At 40.8% G+C, this 10,479-nt stretch overlaps 1 long non-coding RNA gene across 2 annotated transcripts in view; it reads right to left on the reverse strand.

The window, feature by feature from the left end:
* LOC138105707 (uncharacterized) overlaps nucleotides 1-2,692 on the reverse strand; it is a 44,273-nt gene extending 41,581 nt beyond the window's left edge. For both annotated transcript variants that reach the window (XR_011148626.1, XR_011148625.1), the window contains exons 1-2: nucleotides 2,101-2,692; nucleotides 684-844 (exon numbers count right to left, since the gene is read on the reverse strand). This is a non-coding gene — a long non-coding RNA (uncharacterized lncRNA). The remainder of the gene's footprint in view (nucleotides 1-683; nucleotides 845-2,100) is intronic.
* Nucleotides 2,693-10,479: the final 7,787 nt, after the last annotated feature.

A 10,479-nucleotide genomic window follows, 5' to 3' on the forward strand; every position in this document is an offset into this window, starting at 1 on the left:
GGTGCAGAGGAGGAGGAAATATGTTCCTGAGTTTCAGCTCAGGCTCAGTGACACTATGAGTAAATGAGCTATGTAGTTACTCTAAGAATCCAATGAACCAAGTGCTACAAATAGGTTGCTACTAATAAAATGCAAAAAGACCTGGCAAAGTTGGGGGGAAAATTGCTGCTACAACTGCAGATGGGTGTGTACATGAAAAGTGACTCTTGATGTCAACCAGTAAAGTCTATAGTAAAGGCAGCCAAGCTGAATGGCAACCACCCAGAGGGCAATCCCTTTCATAATAGGTCTGTGAGCTAGGAAAATATTTGCATACAAATTTATGGAGGAAATTGAAATTAAGATTAAAGCCTTAATCTTATAAAAAGACGAGACCAACCAGGGTTCTACAGTACCCACAGAGACAGGATCTGTCTGTGGCACACCACGTAAGCACAGTGCTGTGCCAGCATGGACAGCACGGCCCCAAACAGCTCGGCAATAAACCCAGATCTAAGGATCAAACCTCAGGAAGGAGACCAGGCTAGGAATGACACATCCTCTCCCTGTAAAGGAATGAAATGCCTCATTTTACAGTTCCAATGCCCCAGTATTATTTAATCTTTCAACGACCTTGTTTGAGAGAAATCCTGAAAAATACTGAAGTAATACTTTTAAATTTCTGCCTTTAAGCAATATCTTACCTTTCTGTAGCACCAAGGAAGCTCCTGTTGAGTAGCAGTATCTTTCAGCTGTGTTGACAGGATCCCCTGGCCTTTGCCATGCCCTCAGCAGAGATACTTATGCCTGGTAAGCACTGCTTGCTCTGTCAAGGTCGTTCCACAGCTTCAGAGACATGCTCTGCCTGAAATAAATTAATAACAAAGCACACCTATCAATATTTATTACAATTACTCAGGCAGAATGTAAAACATAGGCTTTATTCATCAGTAGAGTGCAGTCAGACCATTGCTATGACCCCAAGACTAAGCCCCCAAAACCTTCAACCCTTATAAATGGTGTCATGTCCTGTCAGAAGCAAGTGTTGGAGCTGCTCATCTGGTTCTGCAAGGAAGATGGGTCCAGGTAAAGAGTTCAAACAGGAGGAGATCCTCCTGCAGAGAACAGAGTTGCTAAGGCTCTAATTAGCCTTCCATTAAAACATTTCCCAATACCAAAGAGGAAGTGTGTTTGTCTAGGATATTCATTTACCCTATCAGGCTGAAATCTTCTAAAATCTTTCTATGACCCACATGCCAGAAGATATCTTTATGATGGTGGTTGCACAAAACCATTGACTTCTCTAGCCTGATGCCATTCAGCTTTCAAAAATGAATATAGCTGTGATTTTGTATGTGTCCATGCACTTTTCAAAAGTCTGTAGGAGAAGAAAAACATTATTTCCTTGCTAGTTTGTTAAATGATCATCAATTGTCATATTTTGCATCTGCCACTGGGAAAAAAAAAGGTTTTATGGCTGTGTAAAAATACTTTAATGTCAGGTTTTCTTCATTCCTTTACTCGAGCTATGGTTCTCCTATTCCTACATTCACTTCAGCCAAGCAGTCACAAGGAATGCCAGATCAGGCTTCCTGAATATTAGCCTCAATTAAACCAGGTGGCCTTTGATTGTTAACAATTGATTAGAAAGCAAAAGACAGATTTACAGCAAATTAGTCAATACCTGAACTTTCTTCTTTATTGGTAAAAGAGATCTCCTTTCTGCCTGTTGTTATTTTTGATATTCCGTTAAGGTGTCTGCATTTATGTCACCATGTCTCAGTAGAAAGGCTTTTTTTATTCTATTGACAAATCTGTCACTTAAGGAAGAACATAATACTGCTGCTGGTTTTACTGATTAATGATAAGTTTGACCATATTACATATGATAATGATCTTAATGTATTGTCATTTAGGTACACGATGGTGCTTGGTGTTTGCTTGCAGGGAGGTCACACTGTACCACACTGTTTTTTTTTGATTAGTGTGTTAAGGGTGAAGAGGTACATTGGTGCACAACCCCAGAGCAGGAACAATCTCCATTCAGGAGCAGTGCTGTGCAAATGCCTTTCTCTCTGAGATTTCTAACTTTACAAAGAACATGATGAATCTTTGACTCACCTTAAGCAACAGTGTGCCTAAGGTGTGGCCTGCATCCCAAACTCGATCAATATTTGTCTCAGGCATTGTAGTCCAGACAGGCAAGTTATCTAAGGTTGTGAATATCAGCAAACACAGGTAGATTGCTAGAGTTAAATTCAAGAAAGAATGGCAGCCCCAGTGAAAGTTTAGGCACCTCAGGGAACAGCATCTGAACAGGGGCTTTCTGGATATAGCTTTTGGCCTGAATTTCTGTTTGAGTTGAAGTTTGGGTGTTGGTACATCCACTAGCTGTACTACTGGTTACAGCTCAGCAACAAGGTAGCTCTGGAAAATATCCCAACCACTTCTCGTTTTAGAGGCCTTAAATATTTTTGGAAATCTGGCTCCGTAATCAACCACATAAAGAAGGATCTTAGAGCCCATCACCAAAGCGCAGGAAGTCGACACAAACAAGATTTTCTGTTGTTCTTCCTCTTCATCTCCTTGTCTCTGACATCTTCACCAGGCTGCGGAATGGCATCCAAACCTGAGAGATGAGTGCATGAAAGAAGGTTGGTCCTTGCATGGCCTGCAGTTTGAAATCAGATACCAAAATCAGGAAGGAAAACAGTCAAACCCTGTTCTTTGGTGAGAGTCAAGTACAAAAAGCCATGACCCTCCTTCAAGCACCAGTATAACCGGATGAGCCTTGTCTTGGGCTTGTCAAAGCATCAAGTGCACCCATTAGCTATTCCCCTTTTCTACAGGACATGTTTTCCCAACTGACAGTACAAAGTCAATGTATGACTGCAGATTTCTTGAAGGCACAGGGAACTGCAAACTCTGCTTTGACTGGAAGTGACTGCAGGTATGGATGTGAAAGATGTTTAAGGACCTTAGGGAAATTAAGACAAAATCACAGCTGTACTACTTAAGAAATGTAGCAATAGAAAGGACATGGTTAAATTAATAGGGGTGTTCTGTTGTTCAGATCTGGGAACATGGAATACAAGCCAGGTCTGGGCAGTGAATGTTAAAGCAGCAGTAAAATGGGCAACATTAAAAGTATAAAAGGACTATTATAAACTCCTGATTTAGCCTTCTTAATAAAAACTGAAAGCTTGCATTGCTTCCAGTAAGGGCTACTGAAAGTGTGACTGTGTTAGTACAGGTGGGGCCAGGGAGAGGAAAAGAAAGAGAAAACAGAGCATCAGGAGAAAGTGTGTTTTTATTGTCTGATTTTGGTTTTTATTAGCAAAGTTTGTAATGCAAAAAGGGTAGCTGGATTGCTCTACTTTACATAGTGAAGGAAAGCCTGAGGAGTCCTCAGAGAGAAAGAAGGAACTCATCTCTTTTAGCATGCTCCATTTTTCATCTTTGAATTCAGAGATCTCAGGCCTCAGACAACATCTAAGGCAGAAGTTAAACTAAGGAGAAGACAGACTTTCTTCTTTTTGGTCTGGCCATAATGATGAGGTAATTTGATGTCTCTTAAAGCTTTTTGACTGTCCACTGATGTAAGCCAAATTACCTTGGACTGGTTATGGGCTAAAGAAAGCAAATTCTTAGTCCACAAGAAATATGTCTGATCCTCTGAAAGGTTCCCCATCTATGCCTCTGTTGACTGCACAAGAGCCTTCATCAGCTATTCTTCCTCATGGAAGTCCCTTAGCTACGTGCTGAACTAAGGTGCTGTGAACCTGGGGACACTGAGTGACCAAATGGGAACTTTTGGGATACTGTGAGTGGCTCTTGTCTGTGCCACTTTCACCAGAGACAGTAACCTGTTCTCCATGTGTGCTGGATTTCTAGCAGTGAGAAGCTCAAAGCGCCGAAGGCCTGACCCTACCCTGGACAGTGGCTAGAGACTTTATTATTAGCTTATGACTAAGAGAATTCTGTTCTATTTGCTTTTTTTCTCATACACCATATGTTGAATCCACTGATGAATTGTCCCCTGAAGAACTCTGCTTTTTTCCCATTGCTCTTTCTCCTTTGACTCTTTAGGATAACTTCTAAAATAATCATGAACTCGAATTAAAATAGCTAAAAATTAAACAGATGTTGACCCTGATCTTTCAACTGTTCCTTTCAATTTTAGTTACTCTTGTTAAGACTTTTAATGAGGGACACAGACTATTTTTATTATCTCAACTAATTCCAGTAATTTTCTAATTTGTGTCATGCAACTGCTACTACTGATTAAGTTAAAGCAGCTTTTTATTCTTAGCAAAAAGTAGGATAGATCTGTTTGTGACTGGCCAAGGCATTTGGTTTATTCTGGTGATCTCTGACAGAAACCAGAGTAAAATAGACAGATCACTGAAAGACCATTTCCCACAGTTTTGAGTTAGCAATGGGTTTAGATTGACCTAAGTCTTCAGTAATGCAGGTGTGAATGAGGACCATTAAGTATAATTAATTTTTCCTTCCTCAGTGAACAGTACAACATATTTGTCTGTATGAATGTCTGTATCTACAGGATAGGGCTTCATGAATAATTTGGCAGATCAGATTCAGAGAAATGGTGTGACTTGGTAAAGTGAAGAACAAGGTAGGAGGTATATTGAGCACCTGCCCTCTCTCACAGAGTGTTCAGCATCTTGCAGGATTAATCCCTTACTATGGGTTGTTATGATTCACATTTGTAATGACCGGCTCACCCTAACAAGAAACAAACTACATTTCAAACTTTGATCCAAACGTAAATTGGCTGCTGGTCAATTGAACAGAAATTAGATCATCACTCACTAAGCCAAAGTCATCAACAATATGTTGATGTATTTCTCAATAGCAATTTCTCAAAATCGTTCTGCAGCTGTAATCAGAGAAGGCAGCAGAGGTTTGTTTCTCTGCTGCCTTTTAGCTCTGTCCCTTTTGGGTCCAAGAGGAGACAGCTGTGGTCACGTTCTGGTGCACGATGAAAAGAATCAGGTGACAATTTGCAAAGTCTGGTTCCTGATGCTGCAATCCTTAACTTGAGCAGGGTGTCATGCCTCCTGTGCTCGGAGTAAAAGTCTGTTTTAGAGAACTAGACAAAAACACATTGTCACCGGGAAGATAGGCATGGACAAGGGTAGGAATTGCTGGAGAGTTAGACAGAGATTGTGAAAGAGTGGTAAGATGTTATAGGACAAAATGCCCTGATCAATCCTTGAATTTCAACAGAAGAAATTACAGACAGAAGGGGGGAATCGACATCAAGTGAGATACTAGTGCAGTAAATACTGTTAATTGTATGTCAGGAACACATTGTAAAAGGCAGGAAAAGCAGCTGTTTGATCCTGCATTCATGAGTAATACATGTCTTACAGGTCTGTGATTGTTTACTATGCATCATGTTCTCAGTATTTCCATTTTTATTTTATTCCAGATAGTTATAAATGGCTAATATTCCTACAAGTACAAAGATACAATGATGTACTTTCATCTCCTTCTGAGGACTTCTTGTCATTTTAAGAATAAGAAAAATTCCTCTAACTAGATCATTTACTCCAAACCAAAAATATACCCACAACTGTAACAGGCTACAAGAGTGTCAAGAGTGTCTCCCATTCCAAAGGGTGTCTGAAGATTCCTGTCAAAGATCAAAGCACTGTGCAAAGGGTTGTGTGCATGTGGGAATCTGTGTGCAGTTTATGCACTCTGCTGGATAAGAAATGCTGTGAGCATGGCTGCAAAAAAAAAAAAAAAAAAAAAGAGTCCCAGTCGACTGTGCTAACCTGTTTTGTACCAGCACTGTCATCATTCAACTTTTATTTTGAACTGAAATATCAAGGATTATGGAAAGAAAAATAAATGGACAATTTCCCATAAAAGGCATTCATTTCCAGTGGTCTAGCAAAGGCTTGCACTTGAGAATGGGAAGATACTGTCAGAGCCATAAATGGTAACTGAAAGCCCCAACCTGAATTTCACTGTTCCTCTGTCAACAAATAACTATGAAAACTGGTAAATATTTCTAGTAATAATCTTCAAAAATGATGATGGCTTAGTATTATTATTGGTTAGTTGATTAACTCACCTACTAGAGATACAAAGGTCCAACTCTGCTGATGACTCATAGAAGTGTCAGTGTGATGCCGTGTGATGCAGTTTGTTTTTCCATTTGCTTTCCTGAAATCCCTAGGAAATTACTCTCACAAAAGCATATTAAAAGGTCTTTATTAATATAGCAGAGTTAATCAGAGTATAATCTAGGAAATGCCAGAAGTGCCACAACCAGTCGACTGTTACTCCTCTGAGGTGTCGCAGCCTCCACTAATAAAATATCACAACCAAAATTATAATAAAAAAGCAAACAGATTTTTTTTTGGATCAGTCATGCTGTGCTCGCTTTGAAAATGACTGCATAGTAAGGTGAGATTTTAAAAGTTCCAAACAGAAGCAATTAAGTTGGTGAAAGAAAATACAGCTATTTGCAAATCTGCCTTCTCCTCCTTCACTCTCCAGCACAAGAGTACTCCTAAGGGACCAGTTAATTTCTGCATGAGTATGTACTGTTCTTTAGGTCACAGTACAGCAGACTGAGACACAGAAGTTCAAGCCAAAATTGTTTTGCAATTAAGAAAGTGTTGCAAGGTGAAGTTGTGAGGGGAAATAATAAAAAGGAGGTCTTTAGTATCATAACTTTTTTTTTTTTTCAGTGGGTCTGAAACATATGTTTTAATCTAAGAGACATACTTGAGATATATAGTTTTGAATTAGGTCAGACTTAGATGTTTAAGAGAATTCATGAAAGAGGGGCAAAGCTATATACGTTGCACATTGTGTAATGTTTTGGTTTAAGGGTCTCTAGTTATCAGTTAATGTCTGCTGTAAATTGTTATTAGTGACATACATTAATAATAAAACCTGAGAAAACACCAATGTTTTTTAAGTAGCTCAGATTTTGAGCACTTTACAGCTAATGGAATCCCTGCCTTACAGCAAGGAATTACTCTCCAGCAGGCCAGTGACATTTCCACAAATTAAGACTTTTCCACTGTCACAGGGAACACTTTGGATTGAACTAGGGTCTCCTGAGTCTTAGCCCAACCTTCATAGCCCTAAGCAATTGTAGGTAAACCCCTTCACGCTAACTAAAAATAGGCTAAATACATTTTAAATGGCAAGCTTTTGAGAATTGTATTTTCTCAACAACCAGCCATGGAATACAGAACAAAGCAGAGCCCAAGTGTTAATTGCTCCCACCCCATAATTAAATGCAGACATACTGTACTCTGACTGTGATTCTTGAAAGCATGCCCACTTGTTTTTTTTCCATGCAATAAAAAAGAACTCCATCAATATTTTGTTTGAGTAAATGCAGTTAGCAATATCTGACGTGACAATAGGTTATTGGCATAGTTATGATCAGAAATGCCTTCATACATTAGCCACAAACTAAAAAAACAAAGGCAGTAGTCAAGCCACTACAAATTATTCTGCTTATTAACATCCGGTATGCTCTAGAAAGCAGTGAATGCGCATGTGTTTATTTTGTGCTTCTGTCGGGGAATGGCCCCGGATCAGATTTAGTGCATGCCTGTCTGGATGAGCCCATGCACTTAGTTGGACAGATGCAAGCCTGTCTGGCCCAGAAGTCAAACACTCACATCAGCATAGCACCAGGAGGAACCTCGTGTGTGTTGTTTCTCTGCTGTTATGTCTTCATAGGTCTGGACCAAAGGCCAACCTCTGCATAGCCGGACCAAAGTGTCTGCAGCTGGAGCCAGCGACACTCCTCCTCCACTCGTGTCCTGTGATCTGAGCTAGCACCAAAAGCTTTCTCAGTCGGGTGACTGAGAGCATGAGAGCCTTGTTATCCCTCTCCAAGTCTGACCTTCACTGTTGGCTTTACTTAGGAGCTAAATGAAAGTTGAATATTTATGATTTAGATGTGCCAAGATCGAGACTTTACTTTCCAATTAATTTCAAGTGGTTGGTTTAATAAACAAGAAATCCCTTCCAAAAATTGAATCAACGCATTACATGCCTTCAGGGCTTGGACCCCCTAGGCTACCTTCTGCTTATGTTTTATTTGCATCCTGCACATTTACTTTGTGAGTGTCTAGGTCTGCAAGGATAACCCAAGCTGAGATTTTGTATGATTACTTGTAGATGATTAAGTCAAACATCAGATTTAATAGACTGCTGTTAAATATGGGCAATAATTTTCATTTCCTTTAGAGGGTGGGCAGCATTAGGGCATTGCTCTTGTCACCACCTGTATGTTGGTAAGGTCCCCTCCTGTGGGTAGGAAGGCAGGGGTGTTGTTGCTCTCACTGGGGGGGCTCTCTGAGGAAGCCCTGGTCACATTCTTGCACTTTGGAAGTGCACTGAACCAAAGTACAGATTACCTGAACCAAAATGCTCACAGTCCACCTCCTTCCCTCCCCCTCAGCACCACCTATCCTTTGGGCATTTACCATCTGTTTCCAGATTCCCATGCAGAAAGGGGTTAAAAGCATTGCTACACTTACAGCCTATGCTCAGAGGACTTCGTACCACAACGGTTTCTTCTATGCCCCAGCAGTACTGGCTGGTAATTTGAAAGTTGCTTTATGATCCCTGCAGAGTGAAATAAACTTGTAAGTGAGAGGTAAAGCCTTGTGCCTGAATAGTGCTATAAAGCTGTTTAACTCCAGCAAGTTATACAATCCCACATAACATCCCCTTGGGGGCTGAGTAAATTCTTGTGGGAGAGGAGGAGGAAGATCAAGATACTGTGAGGGAAATGCTTGGTAGATGCTCTGCTGCCTGTGGTGTCAGGGCTCGTCCCTGTGATGCAGACCGTGCATCCATTGTTCCTCCTTCTGCAGGCCTCTTGGTTACACACCCCACTGCAAAGCTGTTCACCGAGATCACAAAGAGGTCTTCTGACTTTCATTTGAACCTTCAGCGTATGTCTAACTCTGATCTGATGATTTCCTGAGCTGGTATACCTGTGTTTTTTTCCCACCTTGGTACCCAAATATAATACAGCTAGTGAATTAATCAATGAACTTTTTCCTCCCATATCAGCACTGTACCCTACTGTCACATTTGCATTCTGTTTTACGTATTTCCTTAGAAATAAGACACTAAGCCTGAAGAACCTGTGTGTGCTTTAGGGAGTCTCTGACACAATCCAAACATCTTCCTGGAAAAAAACATAAATTGTTCCTTTCTAAATTTGTCCTGTGGTTTCAAATAAGAAATACAATTCTTTTGAAGCTGTTAAATATGATGCCATTATTAAAAGGCAGATGTGTGCTCAACCAAGAGGCAATAGCATCACTTTGAAGAGGTAAACCATCCCTGTAAACTGCCTTAGAAATTTTTATTAATACCAGTAAATAATACTATTAGTTCTATATCCAAACTGTTTTAGGCCCATGGGAATGCAGGGAGAGAGCTGACTTCACCAGTGAGAACTGCAGCCATTATTTTGGCAGCATTGAACCTAGATTTATGGTATTCCATTAAGAAGGAATGCATTAACTCTACAACTGTCACCACTGCATTGATGTCAAAGGAAGTGCTCTGCCTGGCTTTGCTGACTTGATTGATGGAAAATAGTATATCAGTCTGGTTGCTCTCTCTCTGATGAGAAAGGCAAGTATCCTGGACCCCTGAAGCTATAGCAGAACTCAATTTTTTTTTCACTCTTGGCGAATTTTCCTGCATTCTTTGGCCCTGGCCATGGAAAAGGAAAAATAATACAGTTGACTTTTTTACATTGCCCAGAGAGGAAGCAACCCAACAGGCAGAGCAATGCAGAAGAACCCGTCTTGCCTTCCAGTCCAGTTCAATTTCAAGCTTCAGCTTTGCACAAATGCAATCAAGAGTGGGCCAGACTTGAGCAGCAAACTCAAACAACTCAGCATACTTGGAGATCTCTGCAGATTGAAACTCAGACAGAATCTGGATTGCAGGACAAAGATTTCTTACCATGGATCCACTCTCCCAGCAGACTGAAAAAATATTGGCTTCATCTCTGGTGAATACTTAAAATAGCACCTATTCCTGTAGCACATTAAAAAGGCACTTATTTTTTGAAAAGCAGGGAAGTTCTTCTTTTGCTCTTGAAGAGACAGAGAATTGAGACACACAGGAAATGTCTAGTGAGTAAAATAACCAGGGACCATGCTCTGCCCCTGAGGCCAGGCAGCACAGCATGGCTCAGCTCTACATACCACACTCTCTTTTTTCACTTCCCCACCCCCCAGACTCTGGGCATTTGAGTTGAAATTGCCTGATGGGAATGGACCCTGGCACATGCTCTCCCCTGAAGCGCATCTGTGTGTTGTTTGGAGGAAGGGCAATCAGCACAGTAATCCCTGTGCTCGGGAGCATGCAGGAATTACAGAGCATGGACAACTGCTGGCCTTCTGCTGCTGCCCTGCTCTGCCTGCCAGGGTAGGCACAGCAAAAGGAGCTGTGTGTCCTTTTATG

Source organism: Aphelocoma coerulescens, chromosome 2 (genome assembly GCF_041296385.1).
Source record: "Aphelocoma coerulescens isolate FSJ_1873_10779 chromosome 2, UR_Acoe_1.0, whole genome shotgun sequence".
Classification (NCBI taxonomy): domain Eukaryota; kingdom Metazoa; phylum Chordata; class Aves; order Passeriformes; family Corvidae; genus Aphelocoma; species Aphelocoma coerulescens.